The 24,798-nt window shown below is 44.8% G+C and overlaps 1 long non-coding RNA gene across 1 annotated transcript; it reads right to left on the reverse strand.

Annotated features, from left to right (window-relative positions):
* Nucleotides 1-511: 511 nt before the first annotated feature.
* On the reverse strand, nucleotides 512-23,539 carry LOC121271733. The gene is made up of 4 exons (XR_005941751.1): nucleotides 23,419-23,539; nucleotides 13,837-13,941; nucleotides 2,583-2,658; nucleotides 512-1,624 (listed from the first exon to the last, which is right to left on the reverse strand). It is a non-coding gene; the product is annotated as an uncharacterized LOC121271733 (long non-coding RNA).
* Nucleotides 23,540-24,798: the final 1,259 nt, after the last annotated feature.

The following is a 24,798-nucleotide window of genomic DNA, read 5'->3' on the forward strand; positions in this document are numbered from 1 at the left end:
AAGCTTGAAATTAATAGATTTTTGGATATTAAGGGAATTAATTAATAGGGCAGAGTGGAGTTGAGGTAGAGGATCAACCATGATCTCACTGAATGGCAGAGAGGGCTTGAAGGGCCAAATGGCCTACTCCTGCTCCAAATCATTATGTTCTTTTCTTTCTCAAAAGAGACAAGGTTATCCACTCTCAACCATTGTATTTGATGCTGTTGTCAACGGCATATTGGGTGGCATCATAAAAGATGAATGTCAGTTCTAAGTATTTCTGAAAGAATTTGGGTTTTTTTCAGCAAATGATGTTTTTGTTGAACTCATCTTGGGAACTGATGTTAGCCAGGGTTCAGCTGGTAGCATTCTGAGCCAGAAGGTTGTGGGTTCAAGTCATTTTCCGGAGCCTTTAGCAAAAAATCTAGGCTGAGGCACCCAGTGCACAGGAGTGCTACACTGTCAGAGGTGCTGTCTTTTAGATGAGACGTTAAACTGAAGCCCTGCTTGCCATCTTGTTCATATGTTTGTATCTCATGCCGAGTTCTCCTGTGAACAGGAAAAGGAAGCGTCCCAAGTGCCAACAAAAATGTGAAGTAACAACAGCAACTTGTGAACCAAGTGATGGTTTATGAGTTTTGGGTTATTTTGGAGTTTATTGTTGGGTGTTGAATTTATCACAGAAAAGGTTATTCCCCAGTTTTCTATCAGAAAGAAGCTTTCACAGTGTCTTAATTGCAAGTAATGTTTCTTCCCTCATCCGTCTGAACTCCCTCCACATCACTGAAATGCTTTCTAACAGCAAAATCAGTGATGCCACAATGGTGGCACTGAATACCCACAATGCTCTGCAATGGTGAAAGCGGTCTATTGTGTAAGCTGCACATGCTCAGATACCCTCCGAGCTGGCTACGGGAACAGTGCACCAAGTTATAGAGAAACTGGGAAAGAAATTCCAGGAACTGGACTGGAGAGTCAGAAGGTGAGCTTGCAAATCTTTCTCCTGGGCTTTTTGCAGGAACATCTGGAATATTAATACGCAATTTCCAGAGATTCCTGCCTAATGCAATGGCCACCCTATCTCTCTGGTTCTTTTGTCACTTATCTTAAAACTGTTTTTTACTGGTTGCTGACCCTCCTGCCGGTGGAAAGGGTTTACAGGAACAAACACAAAAAGAAAAAGTAAGCCTGAGAGAGACTTAGGCCTCACACATGTATCCAAAAACACGAACACATGCACGCAAGTATATGCCCAGCCGAACACATGCACCCAACTGCACAAGCATAAAGTACGCAAAAGCATAAACACGTGCACAGAAACACAAGCATGAACACACAATACTGGATCAGTCAGATCAACAGACAGGAAATACAAAACATCCTTGCAAATTAACTGCCCTACTTTTGCCATTGCAATCAACGCATCTTGCTTTGCAGAAGCTTTCGTGCAGAGGCGATCAAAGAGGGGTTTTTAGTGCCATGAAGGGGAATTACTGTTTCCTGTCCACATCACCAACCGCAGTCCACCAAAGGCGCTTTAGGTTTCCAACGATGGTTCGCTTGGAAACTTTTGAACAGTTCGGTTTTCTCCTCACCCCCTCAGATTCCTGCCTGACCATCACAGGTGCAGCACCCTGGGTCCCTGGAAAGGCACAAATACTTTTAATAGCCACAAATAACCTATTTAGACTCATAGAATTTAACTTGGAGGAAAGAGGCTACTGTTCCGTTACCCAAATTAGCAGATCAACATTTAGTGTGGTTACCTAGGATGATAGTGTGGTGGTGGCGTTACTTGTAATTCAGAGGCCTGGATTAATACTCTAAAGGTTTTGGTTCAAATCCCATCATGGCAGCTTCCAGAATGGTTATAACACAGAAAGAGGCCATTCAACCCATTGTGTCTGCATCGGCTCTCTGAAGGAGCAATTTACTTAGTGGTTCTCCCAGAGCCCTATACATTCTTTTTCAGATAATCATCCAAATCCCTCTTAAATGCCTCCTCTGAACCTGCCTCCACCACAATCTCAGGCAGTGCATCCCAGATCCTAACCACTCGCTGCGTGAAAAAGTTTCTCCTCATGTCTCCACTGCTTCTTTTGCCAATTACCTTAAATCTGTGCCCTCTCATTCTCAATCCTCCCCCCAGTGGGAACAGTTTCTCCCTATCTCCTCTGTCCCAATCCCTCATGATTTTGAACACCTCTGTCAAATCTCCTCTCAACCATCTCTTCTCCAAGAGAAACAATTCCAACCTCTCCAAACTATTCACATGACTGAAGTTCCTCATCTCTGGAACCATTTTCATGTATCTGTTCTGCACTCTCTCTAATGCCTTGGCATCTTTGGGAGAATTTAAATTCAATTAATTAATAGCCTTGTTAATGACAATCATGAAACAACTGGATTATTGTAAAAATCCATCTGGTTCACTTTAGGAAAGGAAATCTACCTACATATAACGCCAGACCCAGAGCAATGTGGTTGACTCTTAACTGTCCTCTGAAATGGCCTAGCAAGCCACTCAGTTGTGGGTAGGTTGTTACTGCCTGCTCAATTAGAGATGGGCAATAAATGCTGGTATTGCCAGTCATACTTACATCCCAAGGATGAATAAAGAAGTTTGTGTGAGGTTCCTCCTTTCAAGGTATTAAATCCTATTCATTTTAACTGCCTCTGGAAACAAAGCAGACAATGGATCATCACCACTGCCACATTGGCACACAATCAGTAGTTCTAAAGAAATAATTCCCTACAAGATCTGAGAGGGCTCATTGATACTCAACAGTTGTTTTGTTTGATCTGTGAAACAACTTTAGTGTCCTCTTCCCAGGTCAGTGCTCTCAGATGGCAGCCGTTCATCATTCTGCCACTCACACCACCTCTAGACCCATCTTTCGTTTCTTTACTTGTCCCATTACCACTCCCTTGAACCCTGCACCACCAACTCTGTCGTCACTTAGTCCCTCCTGTTCTCCATCCTGTCACAGATCTTCTTCTTTGTTCTTCCGCCCCCCTTCCCTCTTCCACTTCCTCCATTTTCAATCTTTAATAAAAGTAAAAAATACAGCGGAAATTTGAAATATTACAATTTCTGTCTTTCCTCAGTTCCAATGAAGGATCACATTGATTGACCTGAAACGTCAACTCTGTTTCTCTCCACAGATGCTGCCTGACCTGCTGAGAATTTTCAGCATTTTCAGTTTTTATTTATTTTGGAACTCAAGCCTGTTTCGTACCAGTCAGTGAACTCTTAAGTCTATGTATAGAGAAAGACAAACCACCATACACATGAACAAAGTGACAAGCTACCTTTCAAAGGATCCATCATGAGCTGGTCACTAACATTTCCACACTGTCCATTTCCCAAACTAAAGCACAGACAGGAGTTTTCATCAAAAAGTAATGGATATGGTCCGATGTCTTCCCCATCTGGACGGCCAAGCAAGGTAACGCAGATCCACCCAGCAACATAATGTCTACATAAGAGACTTAGACCGGGATTTCCTGGTTCACCATGGTGGGAGCCGCCACGAAGGATACAGAGGGCCAGCCAAAAAGTGCATCGACTTTCAGCGGGACTGGACAATTCCGGCGATAGGTGGGTCCGGAAAATCCCACCTTTATAGTGAGATTCTGTCGTGTTTTCTCAGATGAATATTTAGTTGTCAGGCTAGAGTGAGACCTGGGTGAATAAACAGTTCCTTTATTGCTAGGTGCTTTTCATGAATCTCATAGGTCAAGAGGATGAAGAGACTTCCAAAGTGTTGCCCGTGGTCCATATGCGGGCCCTGAGTCCTGATCATACAGCCCTCAAAACAGAGAGGATCCTGAGTACTGTGAGCAGTTCTGGGTACCACACCTTACGATGGATATATTGGACTTAGAAGAAGTGTAGGTTAACCAGAATGAATAAGGAGGAGAGATTACATAAACTGGGTCATATTCCCTGTAATTTAGAAGATTAAGGATGGTTTGATTCCAGGCTTCCAAAACACTAGGGGAAGAAATAGGTTAGATTGGGAGGAATTATTTTTTTCAGGTTGGGGAATGTAGGACTAGGTTTCATAGACTCAAAATTGGAGCCAGGCCTTTCAACGTGGAGACTGGTCAGGCCAGCGTTCAAGGAAGAAGTGTAGATCCTTCAGATCATCATGGCAGAGGGAGAAAGGGAGCTGTGGAGGTATAGAGGGATTGGACATCCATAGTGAAGACGAGATGGTTAGGATCAGGAGAATGGAAATGGTTAAGTGGTGGAGGGTGATAGAAGAAGAGCAAATATAGGTGGGAAGAGATTGGACTAGGGGAGAAAAAGCAGAGTTGGATTAGAAATGATTTGTATGGAGCAAGAACAGGCTGAAACAATGGGTTCACCAAGAAGGTAGGAAGGATGTAGAAGTGGGTTGTGTGGCCAATGAAGTTGGAGGCTATGGTCCAGGAGAGTCTTGAAAATGATGGCTTGGTAGCTCAGTGATGGAGTCATGGCCCACAGGAAGGTAGCAGGAGGTGTCAAAAGAGTTGGCATTCAGCCTTCACTAGGAACAGGTCCTTTCACCTAACTACAACAACTCTGCTCTTGTCAGCAGGTTTCATGACAATGTTAGCAATGGACATGAGTGAATGGAGTGTTGCAAGTTCAGAGGGGGGGAGGTTAGTGACAGAGGGAAGAAGAGAAATTGGGATGGCCAGCAGGTTCTCAATGAAAAGGTCTTGAGAGGGTAAGACGCCAGAGAGAGGGGTCCAGACAGAGGGAGAATTCTGAAACAAAAACAAAAATAGCTGGAAAAACTCAGCAGGTCTGACAGCATCTGCAGAGAGGAATACAGTTAATGTTTCGAGTCCGAATGACACTTCATCAGAACTAAAGACATAGAAATGTGGTGAAATATAAGCTGGTAGAGGGGGGTGGGACAGGTAGAGCTGGATAGGAGGCCAGTGATAGGTGGAGGCAAAGAAGAGATTGCCAAAGATGTAAACAAAAGGACAAAGGGGTGTTGACGATGGTGATATTATCTAAGGAATGTGCTAATGGTGACATTAAGGGTAGAAAGCTGGACAAACAAGTGGCAGATGGCTCTAGTTGGGGTAGGGTGGGGGGAAGGGATCAAAATGGGCTAAAAGGTGGAGATAAAATGATAGATTTAAAAATAGGTGGGAAAAGAAAAATATTTTTTAAAAATATAAATTATTGGAAAAAGGGGGATCGGAAAGGGGGTGGGGAGGGAGGAGAGTGTTCATGATCTGAAGTTGTTTAACTCAATGTTAAGTCTGGAAGGCTGTAAAGTGCCTAGTTGGAAGTTGAGGTGCTGTTCCTCCAGTTTGCATTGAGCTTCACTGGAACAATGCAGCAAGCCAAGGACAGACATGTAGGCTTGAGAGCAGGGTGGTGTGTTGAAATGGCAAGCGACAGGGAGGTCTGGGTCATGCTTGCAGACAGACCGAAGGTGTTCCGCAAAGTGGTCACCCAGTTTGCGTTTGGTCTCTCCAATGTAGAGGAAACCGCATTGGGAGCAACGAATGCAGTAGACTAAACTGAGGGAAGTGCAAGTGAAATGCTGCTTCACTTGAAAGGAGTGTTTGAGCCGTTGGACGATGAGGAAGGGGGAAGTAAAGGGGCAGGTGTAACACCTTCTGCGGTTGCATGGGAAGGTGCCGTGGGAGGGGGTTGAGGAGTAGTGGGTGATGGAGGAGTGGACCAGGGTGTCCCAGAGGGTACGATCCCTGCAGAATGCTGCCGGGGAGGGGTGGTGAAGGGAAGATGTGTTTGGTGGTGGCATCATGCTGGAGTTGGCGGAAATAGCGGAGGATGATCCTTTGATTTCGGAGGCTGGTGGGGTGATAAGTGAGGATAAGGGGGACCCTTTCATGGCTCTGGGAGGGAGAAGAAGGTGTGAAGGCAGATGCGCAGGAGATGGGCCGGACATGGTTGAGGGCCCTGTCAACCACCGTGGGTGGAAAACCTCGGTTAAGGAAGAAATTCTAAAGATGGGAGAAAGGCTCTGCTGTGTGGTGGTGGTGGTTGGGGGGTGGAGGGGGAGGGGGTAAGTGGGTGGGTGGGGTCACAGTGGGGGCTGGGATACACTCCTGGTCAAAGAAGCAAAGAAATGGCTGTGGAGGTGAAGGCAATCGAAGATCAGAGTTCCGTGTCACACTAAGTTCAAAATCATTAAGGTTGGGCAGTAAAGGGATGGATCTTGAAGCCTTTACTGAGAGCTGATCATTCTAGGTTAGTGGGGGGAAGGCCAAAGGAGATAGAGAACATACAGCAAGGGGTGAGTTTGGAAGAAAGGATGGGATCAGCGGAGGGGAAGAAAGATCCAGAAGAGGTGTTGGTACCCAAGAGCTGTTGAAGCTTGAAAAGAGAAAGGTTTTTGTTAAAGCGCCATTGAGGTGAAGGTTGAAATGAAACTGTGCACCTGGGCAGCTTTGAGATCAAGTGAGTTGGGGCACTGAGGAGAGAGAGAGAGAGAGAAAGGTGGAGTGTTTGCACGTGCTGGCACATATATGGGTTATTTGCTTTCTGATAATGAGTATCTTGGACTCCCAGGAAGAACAAAGCTTTACCTTGTTCAAGGGAATTTCCTATGTTTATTTTGTATGAGGGAAACGCAAGATTCTGGCACAGGTAATGTGAATAACAATTTCTCATTATTCATTGATTATAAATTGTCAGGACTAGTTGCATAAACGCCTTTTATATTCCTGTACAAGTAGAACATTACGAGTGGCCTAATTGATGTTTTAGATAGAGATACACGATTTCCTCTGGTAGGGTGGAGGGGGGAGCAGAGTCCAGAACAACAGGGCTTAACATTCAAAATTAGAATGACGCCATTCGGCACTGGTGTCAGGAAGCACTTCTTTGCATAAAGGCTGTTGGAAATCTGGAATCTCTCCCTCAGAAGCCCATCAAAGCTGTGGGCCAATTGGAAATTTCAAAATTGAGGCTGATTTGTTGGGTAAGGGTATTAAGGGTTAGGGATGCAAAGTGGGTAGATGGGAGTTAAGATACCAATCAGTCATGATCTAATTGAATGGTAGAACAAGCTCGAGGGGCTGAATGGCCTCCTCTGATTCCTTTAAGCCCTGGTGCAAAAAGACAGATTCCTCCATGCTGGAGCAGTTCCTAAAATGTGCAGGAAAATCAAAGCTTTGGAACGACTTTCAGTAATTCCGCAAGGAACAGAATGGAATTCCACCTGGAATCTAAAAATAAGCCCCTCAGTTCGGAGGCTCTGTCAAAAGCAATGCAGTTAGATGCTTCCATGGGACTTTTTCTTCCATTTTTCCCTTCCTCATTTCTATCCTCTTCTCACATGTATCTTTCCTTTCTCGGCAAAAGCCACTAACTCAGGGAGTCAGGCTGGTGTTAATGGTTTTGCGAAAGCAGCAGTACAGTAAGGTACTTTATTTTTTTCTCCGCCAGCAATTCTCTGCAGTCCTCTTACTATCAGTTTCTTCTGATTATTATTATTTTGGGATCTAAGTTGGCAACTCTTTAAGAGTGTACATTTTCAGTAGTGATGCCGTGTCATATTTTAATACACCAAGGGCAGAATTTTCACCTTGGCGGGTGGGCACATGCCCAACCCACTCCGGGAAATGCCAAGCGTTGACATCAGGGGAGCGTCTCGACGTTAACACGCAGTCGTGCCACGGTTCGGTCGGTGGGCATGCGCGGGAATTGGCAGCACGCCTGCCAACAATTAAAAGGCCTGTTGAGGCCATTAAAGTATCAATGAAGTTAAACTTTTCACTGCCCCTTCAACCTTAGGTTGGCGGGCAGGCGAAAAGGCCAAGCGGCCTTTCCAGTTTTTTTGGAAACCTCATCCATGGACAGGACGAGGGTCCCAATGTCAAATAAAGATCAAATAAAATCTTTTAAATTTCACTTATAACGTCCCTACTCATGTGACAGAGTCACGTGAGGGGCCGTGTTTATAACATTTTGCGCGTCTTTATTACTTTTTCTGAAAACTCTTCATCTCCCTGAGGCAGCTCTGTGCCTCAGGGAGATTCTCAAGCATGCATTCACGCGCATGGGCTAAGTTCGCACTCACCCCCCTCGCCCTCCTCTCCTCTCACCCCTGCACAGGCAACACTCAGTATCAATTAACTCACTCGCCCTCTAGCCTCGATCGCGGGCAGCGGTTGGATTCCTGACCACCCCCATCAAGCCCGACCAACAAGGGCTAAATTCTGCCCCAAGTAGTGTCTCTCAAATTTTCCAACTCTCAGGAAGAAAGCAACTTTTTGGTCCATCCTTCTAAAGTGTATCAGCCTTGGCTCAATCGGAAATGCTCTTTCCTCAGAGTCAACTGGTCTTAGGTTCAAGTTCCATTCCAGAGACTTGAGCACCTAATCTAGGTTAACACTGCCAGCGTAGTACTGAGGGACTGCGGCACTGTCCAAGTAACCATCTTTCAGATGAGATGCTAAAACTAGGCCCCATCTTGCCTCTCAGGTTGACATAAAAGATCCCATGGCATCATTCTGAAGCACAGTAGGGGAGTTCTCACCAGTGTCCTGGCCAATTTTTTATCCCTCAGCCAATATCAATAAAAAGATGAACTGGTCACATATCTCAATGATGTTTGTGGGAACTTGCAGTGCACAAATTGCTAGCTGTGTTTCGCACACTACAATAATGACTACATTTCAAAGGTACTCCATTGGCAGCAAATTGCTTTATGGGATCCTGAGGTCATGAAAGATCTATATAAATGTAAGTCTTTCCTACTGACTGGAATTGTTCATTCTCTTCCTCAGGAAGATACCTGAACATGGGAGCTAGTTTCTCTCAGTCGTTTTTGTTTCCCTGAAAATCCCAAGTTTCTCACATGTTTCCTCATACTTCGGACATCCAACACTGGAAATCAAGCTGGTGGGTCTTCTTCACACCTGCGTCTGCTACATGAAGACAACAGTTACTTCTCAGTAACCAACACTGCATTAAAATGTAGTCTGATGGGTATGGTAACCTGCTCATAATCCAGTGCATAAAAATTTATCAGGTGGAAAAGAACAGATTTTGGACTTGGTCCCAATGTTTCTGACTCTAATGGTTTCTGGAGGAAAAGCCTCCAGTTTAAGAGCTAAAATTAATTCGAGCATGATGAAAATTGGGAATGCTCAAGAGACCAGATTTGGAGGAGCACACTTAAATCCTGACTCACGGAGCTCACACAAAGGGATTCATCCTTTTCATTTGTGGGATTCATATCTCTTTAGCCTCCAAGAGGCCTCCAATGGGGTGGCAGCAAAGCCCAGGGAAGATCATTGAAGCTGTTTGAGTGCCAATCCTCCAGTGCCTCGTTAGATAATGCCAGAAAAATACAGCACATCTCATGATTTCAGGACACTCCAAAGCCCTTTACAACCAACAGAGCACTTCTGAAGTGCAGTCACTGCTGTACTGTAGGAAATATGGCAGCTAATTTGTGCACAGCAAGCTCCCAAAAACAGCAACATGATAATGGCTAGATAGTCTGTTTTTGTGATGTTGATTAAGAGATAAATAGTGGCTTAGTTGATGCCACACTTGCCTTGGAGTCAAAAGGATGTGTGTTCAAGTTCTACTACAATACTGGAACACAAAGTGCTGAGGGAATGCTGCACTGTTAGAGGTGCCATATTTTAGATGGGAGGTTAAACCGAGGCCCTGTCTTCCCTCTCAGGTGGATGTAAAATATCCCACGGTCTTATTTTGAAAAAGAGTAGGGCAATTATCATAAGGAGCCATCATTCTGTTTTCCAAATTGTTGCCAGGTTTGACAGATCAGCGTTGTAATAGCTGAAGGTGTAGCCTCTCCTGCTGCCTATCAAGGATCACGTGATGTTCTTGGAGGCTCCGACCAATGAGCCTTAAGCGCAGGTAATTTGCGGGGGAGTGGGGGGGGCGAGGCCTCCTGACGAGGGTCCTGATCAAGCATGTAGCATCTGAAAAGCTCTCTGCAATAAAGTTTATCTGTTTCTTGTTGAAACCCTGACCGGTCCATCACGTCAAAAACAGAATTACCTGGAAAAACTGAGCAGGTCTGGCAGCATCGGCGGAGAAGAAAAGAGTTGACGTTTCGAGTCCTCATGGCCCTTCGACAGAACTAGGCAAATCCCAGGAAGGGGTGACGTATAAGCTGGTTTAAGGTGGGGGGTGGGGTGGGGGGGTGGGCGGCGGTGGTGGTGGTGGGGTGGGTTGGGTGGGGGGAGAGAAGTGGAGGGGGTTGGAGTGGTTGTAGGGACAAATAAGCAGTGATAGAAGCAGATCAACAAAAGATGTCACAGACAACAGAACAAAAGAACACATAGGTGTCGAAGTTGGTGATATTATCTAAACGAATGTGCTAATTAAGAATGGATGGTAGGGCACTCAAGGTATAGCTCTAGTGGGTGTTGGGGGAGCATAAAAGATTTAAAAATATTTAAAAATAATGGAAATAGGTGGGAAAAAGAAAAATCTATAGAATTTATTGGAAAAAAAACAAAAGGAAGGGGGAAGAAATAGAAAGGGGGTGGGGATGGAGGAGGGAGGTCAAGACCTAAAGTTGTTGAATTCAATATTCAGTCCGGAAGGCTGTAAAGTGTCTAGTTGGAAGATGAAGTGTTGTTCCTCCACTTTGCGTTGGGCTTCACTGGAACAATGCAGCAAGCCAAGGACAGACATGTGGGCAAGAGAGCAGGGTGGAGTGTTAAAATGGCAAGCGACGGAGGTTTAGGGTCATTCTTGCAGGACAGACTGCAGGTGTTCTGCGAAAGCGGTCGCCCAGTTTATGTTTGGTCTCTCCAATGGAGAGGAGACCGCATTGGGAGCAACGAATGCAGTAGACTAAGTTGGGGGAAATGCAAGTGAAATGTTGCTTCACTTGAAAGGAGTGTTTGGGCCCTTGGACGGTGAGGATAGAGGAAGTGAAGGGGCAGGTGTTACCTCTTTTGCGTGGGCATGGGGTGGTGCCATAGGTGGGGGTTGGGGGGTAGGGGGTGATGGAGGAGTGGACCAGGGTGTCCCGGAGGGAACGATCCCTACGGAATGCCGACAGTGGGGGTGAAGGGAAGATGTGTTTGGTGGTGGCATCATGCTGGAGTTGGCGGAAATGGTGGAGGATGATCCTTTGAATGCAGAGGCTGGTGGGGTGATAAGTGAGGACAAGGGGGACCCTGTCATGTTTCTGGGAGGGAGGAGAAGGCATGAGGGCGGACGCGCGGGAGATGGGCCAGACACGGTTGAGGGCCCTGTCAACGACCGTGGGTGGAAAACCTCGGTTAAGGAAGAAGGAGGACATGTCAGAGGAACTGTTTTTGAAGGTAGCATCATCGGAACAGATGCGACAGAGGCGAAGGAACTGAGAGAATGGGATGGAGTCCTTACAGGAAGCGGGGTGGGAGGAGCTGTAGTCAAGGTAGCTGTGGGCGTCAGTAGGCTTGTAATGGATATCGGTGGACAGTCTATCACCAGAGATTGAGACAGCGAGGTCTGACCTCTACCTCGCGGAGGCTGAGCGTCAACTCGCAGACACTTCCTCCTACCTCTCCCTGGACCATGACCCCACCACTGAACATCAAGCCATTGTTTCCAGGACTGTCACTGACCTCATCTCCTCTGGAGATCTTCCTCCCACAGCTTCCAACCTGACGGTCGCCCAATCTCGGACGGCCCGCTTCTACCTCCTACCCAAAATCCACAAACAGAACTGTCCCGGTAGACCGATCGTGTCAGCTTGCTCCTGCCCCACAGAACTCATTTCTCATTATCTTGACTCCCTTCTCTCTCCCCTTGTCCAGTCCCTTCCCACCTACATCCATGATTCCTCTGACACCTTACGCCACATCAACCATTTCCAGTTCCCTGGCCCCAACCGCTTCCTCTTCACCATGGACGTCCAATCCCTCTACACCTCCATCCCCCACCAGGATGGTCTTAGCTTCTTCCTCGAACAGAGGCCCGAGCAATCCCCATCCACCACTACTCTCCTCCGTCTGGCTGAACTCGTTCTCACACTGAACAATTTCTCCTTCAACTCCTCTCAGTTCCTCCAAATAAAAGGTGTGGCTATGGGTACCCGCATGGGCCCCAGCTATGCCTGTCTCTTTATGGGGTATGTGGAACATTCCTTGTTCCAGTCCTACTCCGGCCCCCTTCCACAACTCTTTCTCCGGTACATCGATGATTACTTCGGTGCTGCTTCGTGCTGTCGTCGGGACCTGGAAAAATTTATTAATTTTGCTTCCAATCTCCACCCCTCCATCATTTTCACGTGGTCCATCTCTGACACTTCCCTTCCCTTCCTTGACCTCGCTGTCTCAATTTCTGGTGATAGACTGTCCACCAATATCCATTACAAGCCTACCGACTCCCACAGCTACCTTGACTACAGCTCCTCACACCCCGCTTCCTGTAAGGACTCCATCCCATTCTCTCAGTTCCTTCGCCTCCGTTGCATCTGTTCCGATGATGCTACCTTCAAAAACAGTTCCTCTGACATGTCCTCCTTCTTCCTTAACCGAGGTTTCCCACCCACGGTCCTCAACCATGTCTGGCCCATTTCCCGCACATCCGCCCTCACACCTTCTCCTCCCTCCCAGAAACATGATAGGGTCCCCCTTGTCCTCACTTATCACCCCACCAGCCTCCGCATTCAAAGGATCATCCTTCGCCATTTCTGCCAACTCCAGCATGATGCCACCACCAAACACATCTTCCCTTCACCCCCACTGTCAGCATTCTGTAGGGATCGTTCCCTCCGGGACACCCTGGTCCACTCCTCCATCACCCCCTACTCCCCAACCCCCACCTATGGCACCACCCCATGCCCAAGCAAAAGATGTAACACCTGCCCCTTCACTTCCTTCTCCTCACCGTCCAAGGGCCCAAACACTCCTTTCAAGTGAAGCAACATTTCACTTGCATTTCCCCCAACTTAGTCTACTGCATTCGTTGCTCCCAATGCGGTCTCCTCTACATTGGAGAGACCAAACGTAAACTGGGCGACCGCTTTGCAGAACACCTGCAGTCTGTCTGCAAGAATGACCTAAACCTCCGTCGCTTGCCATTTTAACACTCCACCCTGCTCTCTTGCCCACATGTCTGTCCTTGGCTTGCTGCATTGTTCCAGTGAAGCCCAACGCAAAGTGGAGGAACAACACTTCATCTTCCAACTAGACACTTTACAGCCTTCCGGACTGAATATTGAATTCAACAACTTTAGGTCTTGACCTCCCTCCTCCATCCCCACCCCCTTTCTATTTCTTCCCCCTTCCTTTTGTTTTTTTTCCAATAAATTCTATAGATTTTTCTTTTTCCCACCTATTTCCATTATTTTTAAATATTTTTAAATCTTTTATGCTCCCCCAACACCCACTAGAGCTATACCTTGAGTGCCCTACCATCCATTCTTAATTAGCACATTCGTTTAGATAATATCACCAACTTCGACACCTATGTGTTCTTTTGTTCTGTTGTCTGTGACATCTTTTGTTGATCTGCTTCTATCACTGCTTATTTGTCCCTACAACCACTCCAACCCCCTCCACTTCTCTCCCCCCACCCAACCCACCCCACCACCACCACCGCCGCCCACCCCCCCACCCCACCCCCCACCTTAAACCAGCTTATACGTCACCCCTTCCTGGGATTTGCCTAGTTCTGTCGAAGGGCCATGAGGACTCGAAACGTCAACTCTTTTCTTCTCCGCCGATGCTGCCAGACCTGTTTTTGTTTTGGATTTCCAGCATCCGCAGTTTTTTGTTTTTAGTCCATCAAGTCATTACATTTGGTGACGAGGGTAAAACAGCTCCTACGCTGCACCTCACCATATTAACGTGAGTACATTGAATCTAAGAAAAAAAGAAAAGACCACTCACTAGTCATGCCACTCTTTGGCAGAATCGATCCTTACGATGCAGCTAAGGAAGACTGGAGTCAGCACATAGAGCGCCTTGATTTTTATTCCGTAGCGAACGAAATTACTGCGAAGGAAAAGCAGAAAGCAATCCTTTTACGTGTACGTAGTAGCAAGGCATACAATCTCACCCACAGACCAACGGCCCCAAACACACCCAATTCTAAGTCCTTTCATGAATTAGTGGACCTAGTGAAACATTTCCAGCTGAGACCATCTGTAATAATGTAGTGGTTTAAGTTTAATTCCTGAGTTACGCCCCAGGAGAGTCCATCGCAACTTGTGTATAGTGAAGCTGAAGCAGTTGACAGAACACTGCATCTTCGGGGACACACTCAATAATATGCTGAGGGACTGGTTCGTTTGTGGAGTTCACGATGATGCCATTCAGCGCTGTTTACTCGCTGGAAATATCACTTACCATGGAAAGTGCTGTGAGAGACTCGCAGGCTTTGTAACAGGTACAACATGGTGCAGTTCTTCATTTGGGGTGGGAACCTACCACTGGGCGTGGCTTGAAAACCAGAGATATAGCAGCAAAGCGAGGGGCACTGTTAGAAACGCGAAAAGGCCTTGTAGAAACACTTCAGCAGTGACTCCAAGGTTAATTTGTTATAGATGTGGGGGTGACCACAGACTGGACACCTTGCAGATTCAAGGAGGCAGAATGCCATTAATGCCATAAGAAAGGTCACTTGGTAAGACAATGCAGAGTGAAGTTGAAACAGCCCATAAAGCAGCAAAGCAACATGATTGAATTTAAAAATACAGCAGAATCTGAAGCTGCCGATACCAACATTTATTCCCTGTATAATGTCACCGCTGTAGAAGCTGAACCTATCACTGTCATAATCCAAGTTAATGGTGTTAGGAAACAGAGATAGTTTAAATAAGTTATATTTGTATTTGTGGGTGTTAGGAATGAGTTTTAGCTTTAATGTTTAAGTTTGATTTGTATTTCTGTATCTGTGTGTTAAGAAAGGTCAAACTGAGTTTAGTTTCACTTTAAAAGATGCCTGCATTTCTAATGAGAGGTTTACGACTTTTGCAGCTAAGTTAAACAAACAAGAGTAGGAAAAAATTGGACTGTTGCCTAGAAACAGGGGTCCAGAGAGGCAGGTCCCTTCCACAGACAGACACAGAAAAACTAAAGAAACAGCAGTTTCAAGTTCAGTTTTGAAGACAGCTGCCAAACAGAAGTCACCTAGAAGGGATAGAAAACCAGTCCCACGCTAAAATTGGTTGCAAGTAGCTGACGGAGAGAGACTGGAGCAAAAGGGACAGATAGCAAGTCCCAAGCTAAAGAAAAGACCACAAAAGCCAGGAGAGTGGAACAGGAGAAAGTCCCAAGCAGTCCTTCTAGTCAAAGGAAGGACAGGAACCTGAAAAAGGTCCTGTTAATGAAGTTAAGAGTGAGGGGCAGAAAGAAAGGCTCAAAGATTCAGATTTAAAGAGACAAAAGCTGCAAAAAGTAGATTTAAAATGAGAACAGCTTGCTAGGGGCAAGGTCCAAAGGGACAGTTGAACGTCTGTAACTCTTTGCTAAGGGCATGTGAAGCAGTGGAGTACTGTTGATGGCTGAGTCAGTGGGAGAGAGTACGTGGAAGAAAGCTTGAATGCCTGTGGTGACCCTGGGAAAAGGAACATCGGAAGGAGAGTTCGAAACCCTGGAGGTGAACCCTTGCAGAAGGCATCTGAGAGAAAGCATAGGTTTGGGAGAAGATTCCAAGGTGAGTTCTTGGAAAGTGGAGATTGGAAACCCTCGTGTAAAAGACGGATTGCAGTGAGACCAATTGGCTGACATTGTGAGAAGCATCTGGGGGAAAGTTGAGGAGAGATCCATAGCATTTGATTGAGGTGGCAGCTGTCACTTGGTTTCAGGCTGTGGTGTGTCTGACCACAGGGTGCCTATTGGTTTACATGGACTGTGTACTTACTGTGAACCTTAGAGTAAGAGAGCTTTTGTAACTTGTGTTACCCTTACAAATCTGTATATATCTGTAAAGGTATAGTTGTGGGTGAAGGAGTTGTAATATAGTTCATCTTTTCTTGTTAAATAAATGTTTTACTCTTTAGTTATAAGTTCATTAGCTGACTCCAGTGACTCTGTTCAGTGGCCAGTCTCCACATATCTAAACAAACCAATTATAAGTTAGGATCTATCAAGCTGGGTTCCACCCTGGGATTAAGCTTGTCCAGGGGTAACCTCAGTTGGGATCATAACAATGGGAAGCCACTAATAATAGAGGTAGATATGGGAGCTTCAAATACAGTGGCGGGAAAGCTTACATTTAAATACTGAAATAAAGGTACCCAGCCACTGAATCTGGAGTGAACAACTGCTAAATTGAAGACATACACTGGAGAATCTATACAAGTAAAGGGCATCGCCACAATACCAGTGTCTTATAGGCAACAGACAGCCCAGCTTCCAATGAGAATAGTGACAGGAGAAGGACCTAGTCTTCTGGGCTGAGACTGGTTACAAAACATCAAGCTTGACTGGTCTGAAATACTTCACTTGAGAACAGGAGGAGTTCCTCAACTGCTAAGGAAACACGACTGTGTATTTTGGGATGAATTAGGGAAGTTAAAAGGCTTGAAAGCAAAAATATTTGTGGATCCTCAAGCGCCACCATGTTTCTTTAAGGCCAGACCTGTGCCTTATGTGTTGAAGGAAAAGGTGGATGCAGAACTGTGCCAGTTAGAAAAGCTGGGCATCATCCAACCTGTCTAACTCCCGGAACGGGCAGCATCCAGTTGTTAAGCCTGGCCAAACCATATGCATTTGTGGGAACCATAAATTGACCATAAACAAGGCAACCAAACTAGAGAAGTACCCCATTCCAAGGATAGACGACTTATATGCAAAGCTTGCTGGAGGTAAATCCGACAAAAAACTGGGTATGAGCCAAGCTCACCAACATTTAGGACTGGAGAGCACATCTCGAGAATACATGACTATCAACACACACAAGGATCTGTATTAGTATACTCGCCTACTATTTGGAGTAGCGTCTGCATGTGCAATCTTTCAAAGGGCAATGGAGAGTCATTTGTGATCTTCCCCGAATGGTCGTATACCTAGATGATGTTCTGATCACAGGGTCAACTGAGACCAAACACTTGGCAAACCTGGAGGAGGTGCTAAGGAGATTTTTGGAAACCAGTGATGATTAAAGAAAGAAAAATGTGTATTCCAAGTGCCAGAAGTTACTTACTTGGGTCACAGGGTAGATGCCATGGGTTTGTATCTGGTAGAAGAGAAAGTTAGGGCAATCAAAGTTGTGCTCTCGCTGTGCGAACTTAAGTCTTTCCTAGGTATGATCAACTACTATAGCCACATCTTGACAAACCCATCGACTGTAATGGCACCATTACACTTGTTGTTAAAAAAGAATCACCGTTGGTCATGGAATTCAGAACAGGAAGCCACCTTTATGAAAGTAAAGAAACTGTTGCATTCATCGTGTTTATTGGTACACTACGACTCATCAAAAGTATTGGTATTAACATGTGATGCTTCTCCTTATGGTGTAGGAGCCATTTTATCACAGAATGGAGGATGGACCAGAAAGGCCCATTGGCTATGTCTCGAGAACCCTCTCCACAGCCAAGAAGGGTTATTCACAGCTAGAAAAGGAAGGTTTATCGGGGTATTCAGAGTGAAGAAATTCTACCAGTAGCTGCATGGATGATATTTCATCATTGTATCGGACCATAAACCATTAATGGTTTTATTCAGTGAGGATAAGGCCATTCTACCTGTGATTAACGTCAAACCATTAATCCCTGAGATGACAGTTCAACCTCGAAGAGACATGCCCAATGTGTCTGTAGAGTTCCCTAACCTTGAACTGCCACTTTCTAATGATGTATCTTGTGCTACAGTTCATGATCATGTCAATCCTGTGGAAGAACCTCAAGTGGTAGAGCTACACCGCTCTAACTGAGGGAAGAAAGCACCTTAGAGACTTAATCTTTAATCACCTGATATTGTATATATGTTGCTGGATATTCAAATGTTCTCTGTAAATAGAAACTGTAAAAAACTAAAGAGGGAGTAACTGAAAGCATAGTCTCTCCTGCTGTCTATCAGGGGTTATGCAATGTTCTTGGAGGCTCCAACCAATAAGCCCTAAGTGTGTAATCTTTGAAGGGCAGGGGGGGAGGGCAAGGCTTCCTGATGAGGGTCCTGATCGAGCATGTAACATCTGAAAAGTCCTCTTAAATATTTATTTCTTGTTGAAACCTGTCTGGCCTGTCAAGCCATTACAAGCATATAAAGCTAACCTTCTTCTGCAGTATTGAATCTAGTTCCTCTTTCACAAACCTACCCTCAATAACAATGGTATTTGGAAATTCTGCTTGGGTGCAGAAACACATTCATATTACTTGGAATGTGCTCCTCTCATACATTGAAAATAACTTCTATCACACTACCCAAACTTCCAAGAACAATAATAATGCCTCAGTTCCTGTGCCTCTGACACAGATAAATCATTTCCTTTAGCTCAGAAATAAGCAAGTGAAGGGGAATTTGAAATCATTCAAAAAAAGCATTCCAGAAATTGCAAGTAGTTGGTACAAGTACAAGGGGAATTCTGGAACGTTGATGGAAATTACACTGCAATTTGAATGGGAGTCTGGCTTGAACTCCTCGCTTGCACTGAAATCCTGAACTAATGATTCCACATCACTGGTTGACAAAGAATCCTTCTTTAAAAACTAAGCTATTGGTATCAGTTCCTTTCCTTTTTCCAAGCCAAAATCACACTTGTGACGAACAAGCTCCATTTTTTTTTTTAAAGTGACTCACACCAACTCTTTTTAGGGAAGAATCAGAAATATTGTTTATTCATACATCCAAACCCCAGGGGATGATTGTCGCAACTACATACATACGTTCAAGCACACAAGGAGGAGATACAGAAGAAGAGTTTTACAACTAGGAACAACCCAAAACAAAAAAAGAACAAAGGTAGAGATATTAATTCACATGAATGTTAAGAGTCCAGAATGTCAGATTCCAGTGAGGGCTCCTTCACATAGGAATTAAAGTTCAGGCAGGTTCAGCTAGCTAAAAGCAGGAGTTTCTAAATTCCTTCAAAGTTGATGATGATGCAGCAAGATGAGGTTGATATAGAAGACTTGATCCCCTCTACAGGCAATGGCAGGAATCTTCCAGAGAACCAGACTTCAAGGAGGTTTAGACTTGAGGCAGGCTTTGTTGTCAGCTTGGAGGCCTGCTCTGGTGTTGGCAGGCTGGATGTTAACAGCTGACTGCCCTGAGACTCCAGGAATGTAACATTAAAACTTCCCAAAGGAGCTTAGGTCATGTGATGTTGCCTATTGATGAGTTTGTTTCAGGTTAGCAGTCAGTTTCTATGTCTTTGGTCAGAATCCATTGTTCACCTTAGGAGATAGATGGCAACTATTAGTGCCTCTGCAGGTATAACGAGTTTTGATGGCTCTCCTTCTTTGTTTTAAGTCCAGGCTAGGGAGACAGACCATCTGCTGCTCCCTTGTTTCATTGATTGTAATGGGTCCGTACAACGATAGGTGTGAAATTCCACAAGGATGAACGCTGGGCTTTGTCCTGTAATTGCAGTTGGAAGTTTCCAGAACTTTTAGCCAACTTGCAAATCATGTGACATGAAGCAGCCATATGTTTGATCCAGCAAAGTTCATTTTTAGATTAGCAAAAGGTAAGGTTTAATTTAAACAGTTCATGACCTCTTTCATGTCTTATAGACATGACACAATGGTTCATCACATGTGAAGGAAGTTGCGGAAAGACCTGAATGTACAAGATTATGACAGGTTTAGATAAGGCCCCTCTGCTTTCCCCATTACTACGATAATTCAGCAATTTGGCATTGATTAACCTGGCCCATTTTCAAATGGTTATAAAGGACAGTAGGGGGTAATTTTAACCTAACTCGGTTTGGGAGAAACTGGGAAAACAGGGCGTTGGGTGGGGGTGGGGGGGGGAAACAGACAAGGAAGAGGGGGAGATTATTCAATTTGCGCGAATGGATCTATCGTGATCTAATGCCCTGGTCGTGTGGATCTTCATGACATGCTGTTTAACTCAAGTTAAGAGTAATCTGTGGTATGTGTAAAGTATTTTGCCCAACATATTCTCTCACAGGCAAAATTACAACTGATGATGAAAGGAGGTTGGCACCAGACCTAACAGCCTGAAACTCAATTTCATCCTCCTGGAGCATGATCTTAACAGAGGAGAATGACTCATTTCTATCTGGAACATAAACAGAATTACCTGGAAAAACTCAGCAGGTCTGGCAGCATCGGCGGAGAAGAAAAGAGTTGACGTTTCGAGTCCTCATGACCCTTCGACAGAACTTTTCTTCTCCGCCAATGCTGCCAGACCTGCTGAGTTTTTCCAAGTAATTCTGTTTTTGTTTTGGATTTCCAGCATCCGCAGTTTTTTGTTTTTATCATTTCTATCTGGGCCTGTTGTGCTACGTGCATCAGCTCCTGTGTACATGCTGTGCACACCAGGTAAAAGGTAACATGTCACTGTAACTAAACTATCCTGTGCCAAACCAGAGAGTGCTTGATGGGACAGACGATTTACCTTGAATCTAACTTTGACAGTGAACAGAGTTTTTTTTAATTATACATTCATTCACAAGATGTGTGTGTGTCACCAGCATTTACAGCCCATCTGAAACCCATGAGAAAGGGGTGGTTGAGCCACCTTATTGAATATAACTGAGCAAATTGCTAGGCCATTTCAAAGGGCAGTTAAGAGTCAACCACATTGCTGTGGACCTGGAGTCACATAGATCTGACCAGGTAAGGATGACAGATTCCCTTCGCTAAAGGACATTAGTGAACCAAACGGGTTTTTGTGACAATAGTTTCAGGGTCACCATTACTGAGACCAGTTTTAACTGAATTTGATTTACCCAGCTTCCTTGGTGGGATTTGAACTCATGTCTCCAGGTCTTAGTCTAGTAACATAAACTCTCTCTGTCCAGGTACCAGACCCTGAAAGGGCAATGACGACCATGGACCTCTGTGATTGGTCCGTGGTTATGCTTGGCAAGGTGCTGCAGTGGTTTGCCATTGCCTTCTGCAGTATGGCTGACCAGGAGTCTCTCCCACCCTTGCCACCCACAACACTGGTGTATCGGAAGGGATTTACAGGTTGACAATTATGATACACCTCCCACAGCCATCAAGTCCTGAAGTGAGACTTGAACCCGGTGCTTCTGACCGAGAGGTGGGAACGCCACAAAACCTCCAACTTAACCATATGGTACCATAACCCAACATGTAGTGTAGGGCTGGGGCGGGTGTTCAATGGGGAGTTTTATTCCATCCATTTTTTGGGCAAGGACATGTACGAGGACAGAACTCCCCACATGTGACTGCTATGCTGCCCATCAGGAAGAAACCTTTGTGGAAACCCCTATTCATTGCTTACCACAGAACTAACTCTCTCGTCCTTCAGGCTCCTATTTTAATTATTTAATTGCTAATTATTTAATTATTGATTATTTAGTTGTTAAATTCTTATTTTAAAGATTGCAACTGTCAGGCCAATAATGCAATCACATCAAGTGATGTTCCTCAGTGTAAAACCAAGTTGGAGTGCCGCAATTTACTCATTGGCTGAAAGCAGTTAAGACTTTGCTGTGGAGCTTCAGCTCCTGTCTCCAGTAAATAAAGGCCAGCTGCCACTGACACATCACACAAAAAGAATGTTTTAGAAAAATAAACACATGTGTTGACATACCTAATCCCACATGCACACAGCTGCAGGATCATTCCAACGGCAAAGATGCGATTTTTTTTTTCAATACATTAAATTCCTCAGTGATTCCAACTATTTGGTCTAACCTGACTGTCGTGAATCTCATTAAAGCCAATGGACCGTAAAGACAGCAAGGAGAGGCAGCATTTCATGGCCTGAGGATACCCCAAAGTGCTTTATATTCAATTAAATATCTTTTGAAGTATAGTCACTGCTGGAATGTAGGAAACGTGGCAACCAATTTGCACACAGCAAGCTACCACAAACAGCAGCGAGATAAATGACCGAATGGTTGTGGGTCAAACAGCAGTTGGGGCACACAGGAGAACTTTCGTGCTCTTCTTTGAAAAAATGTCATGGAATTTTTTTAATGTCCAGCTGACAAGGTAGACAGGGCGTCAGTTTAATATCTTATCTGAAAGACAACTTCTGGCAGTGCAGCACTCCCTCAGTACTGCACCAGAGTGTCAGTCCAGATCAAGTCCCATAAACGTTTGGCATAGTGATGCAGGCGCGACTCACCAAGCCACAACTGGCATCAGTAATGTCAGGCAGGGTATAAAACTAACGTTCCACAATCCCAAGAGTTTCTCCCAAACCGAGTTAGGTTAAAATTACCCCCCACTGTCCTTTATAACCATTTGAAAATGGGCCAAGTTAAACAATACCAAATTACTGAATGATCGTAGTAATGGGGAAAGCATTAGCATTTATCATACAATCCAATTTAGATTTGAGGCAAAACTCCCTGTTTCTCTGCCTTACTAAGCACACCTATATCAGGTCAAGCAAATGTGGGTGTAATGTGCGCCTCCATCAGACACTCCCTGACCAGCTGTAGCAGGAGTTAGGTGTTCAATCGCAAGGAACATGTTTGAGAGGGTGCTTTTTCTCAGCATGAGCCTGTGGTATCATTTCAATTGAAGTGAAGCAAAGATGTTCGCTGTGGTATTCTTTCTAAGCCATCTCACTTCTGTCTAAAAATGAAATTTGTAAACCACATCTGATAAACAAGTTTGCGTTCCTCAAGAGCCAAGCAAAACTTAGTCAGCATTTTGGGCAAGAGGTGTACAAAGCTAACGACAGCCTCATGATATGATTGTGGAGATACAGGCTGGCTGAGATACTGATGCCATTGAGGTGCACTGCTCAGAAACCGCAGCATCACCAGGAAAAGACAGTATCCTGTTTTCACAGGTTTCAGGTTAGCAAAATGTTGGCTGTGCATCTGCACAATATAGTGGCCTAAAAATGATTGTTACTGATATTTGCAGCAGAATAGTCAATGTATTCAATACAGTATTACTATACACAGGTACAGTAGCAGTCGTCATGTTACTGGGCTAGCAATCCAGAGGCCTGAACGAATGATTATGAATTTAATCTCACTATGTTAGCAGAGGAATTTAAATTCAGTTAATTAAATGATTCTGGGATAAAAAGCTAGTATAGCGACATTGTCTCAAATACGGTTACTGAAAATTGGATATTTTTCAAACTGCCACGTGTGAATTTTAATCATTATTAGATGGGTAAAATAACTTATCGGCTTGTTCGGCTAGCTGCTGCATTGACACAGTGGCATGCCAAGTTATTGACTTTGCTTGCCTGTCTTTTCTCGTGCTATGAGTGATCTGAGCAACACTTGACCCAGCCTGACCTGGTCCAAATTGCCTGACCCGAAAACCGGCAAGATCCTAAATCCAGCATGGATTCGGAGCCAATGTGGCCGGTCTTGAGACGCTGTAGCTGTACCTGCATCAATAATCGTGTTCATGGATTATTGTAAACACCGAACTGGTTCAGGAATGCTCTTCAGGTCTATATGTGACTTCAGTCATTGCAATGTCGTTGGCTTTTAACTGCATACTGAAATAGCCTTGGAAGCCATTGAGTTGTATTCAAGAAGGTCACCTGAAAGACAGGGGCAGCAGACACATGGGAACACCACCACCTAGAAGTTCCCCTCCAAGCCACACACCATCCTGACTTGGAAATATATCACCGTTCCTTCACCGTCACTGAGTCAAAATCCTGGATCTCCCCAACAACACTGCAGGTGTACCTGCCTCTGACTGCTCTTGTAGCCACAGTATTTATATGGCTAGTTCAGTTCAGTTTCTGGTCAATGGTACCCCCCAGGATGTTGATAGTGGGGGATTCAGTGATGGTAAGGCCATTGAATGTCAAGGGGCAATGGTTAGATTATCTCTTGTTGGAGATGGTCATTGCCTGGCACTTATGTGATAGGAATGTTACTTGCCACTTGTCAGCCCAAGCCTGGATATTGTCCAGGTCTTGCTGCATTTGGACATGGACTGCTTCAGTATCTGAGGAATCATGAATGGTGTTGAACATTGTGCAATCATCAGCAAACATCCCACTTCTGACCTTATGATGGAAGGAAGGTCATTAATGAAGCAGCTGAAGATGATTGGGCTGAGGACACCACATGGACTACAGCAGTTCAAGGAGGCGGCTCACCACCCCCTTCTCAAGGATAAATAGGGATGGGCAATAAATGTTGGCCTAGCCAGCAATGCCCACATTCCATGAAAGAATTAAAAAATACTCACTTCAACCTTCTTAAGGGCAATTAGGAATGGACAATAAATTCTGGGGCAGCCCACATCCTACGAATGAATTTTAAAAAATGCCAATCTGTGAATTTTACATGGATTAGCTCCGCTTTTAAAATAGTAGAAATGTCGAACCCACTGTTAAGCATTCACATTATTAAGCATTGTTAATAATAGTTTTTAAGTTCTCAACTTTTCCAAAGGAAGTTTTTGTTTAGATTCTACACTCATCTGAATGACATGTATTCAGTAATGGGGAATGTAATCTCTAACAAGCCAAATCGAGCACAGATTGGGTACAAATTATATACTTCCCCATCAGCACTTCAAAGCCAGATGCAGCATGGGAGTTAATGCAAGGCACAACTACCCACCCTCCCGCACCAATGTACCTTCACACCAATTTCAGACAAGCAGAGGCTTCTTTGAATTTTATTTCCAATGAGTCACATATTTTGGAGAATTTTGAGGTCCAAATAAACTACTAGAGACCCGACTGAGATTTTTCCAACCTCATTCATAAGAGCAGTTGAGGAGCATATCCTGAGGGGGTCTT

This window comes from Carcharodon carcharias, chromosome 31, assembly GCF_017639515.1.
Source record: "Carcharodon carcharias isolate sCarCar2 chromosome 31, sCarCar2.pri, whole genome shotgun sequence".
Classification (NCBI taxonomy): Eukaryota; Metazoa; Chordata; class Chondrichthyes; order Lamniformes; family Lamnidae; genus Carcharodon; species Carcharodon carcharias.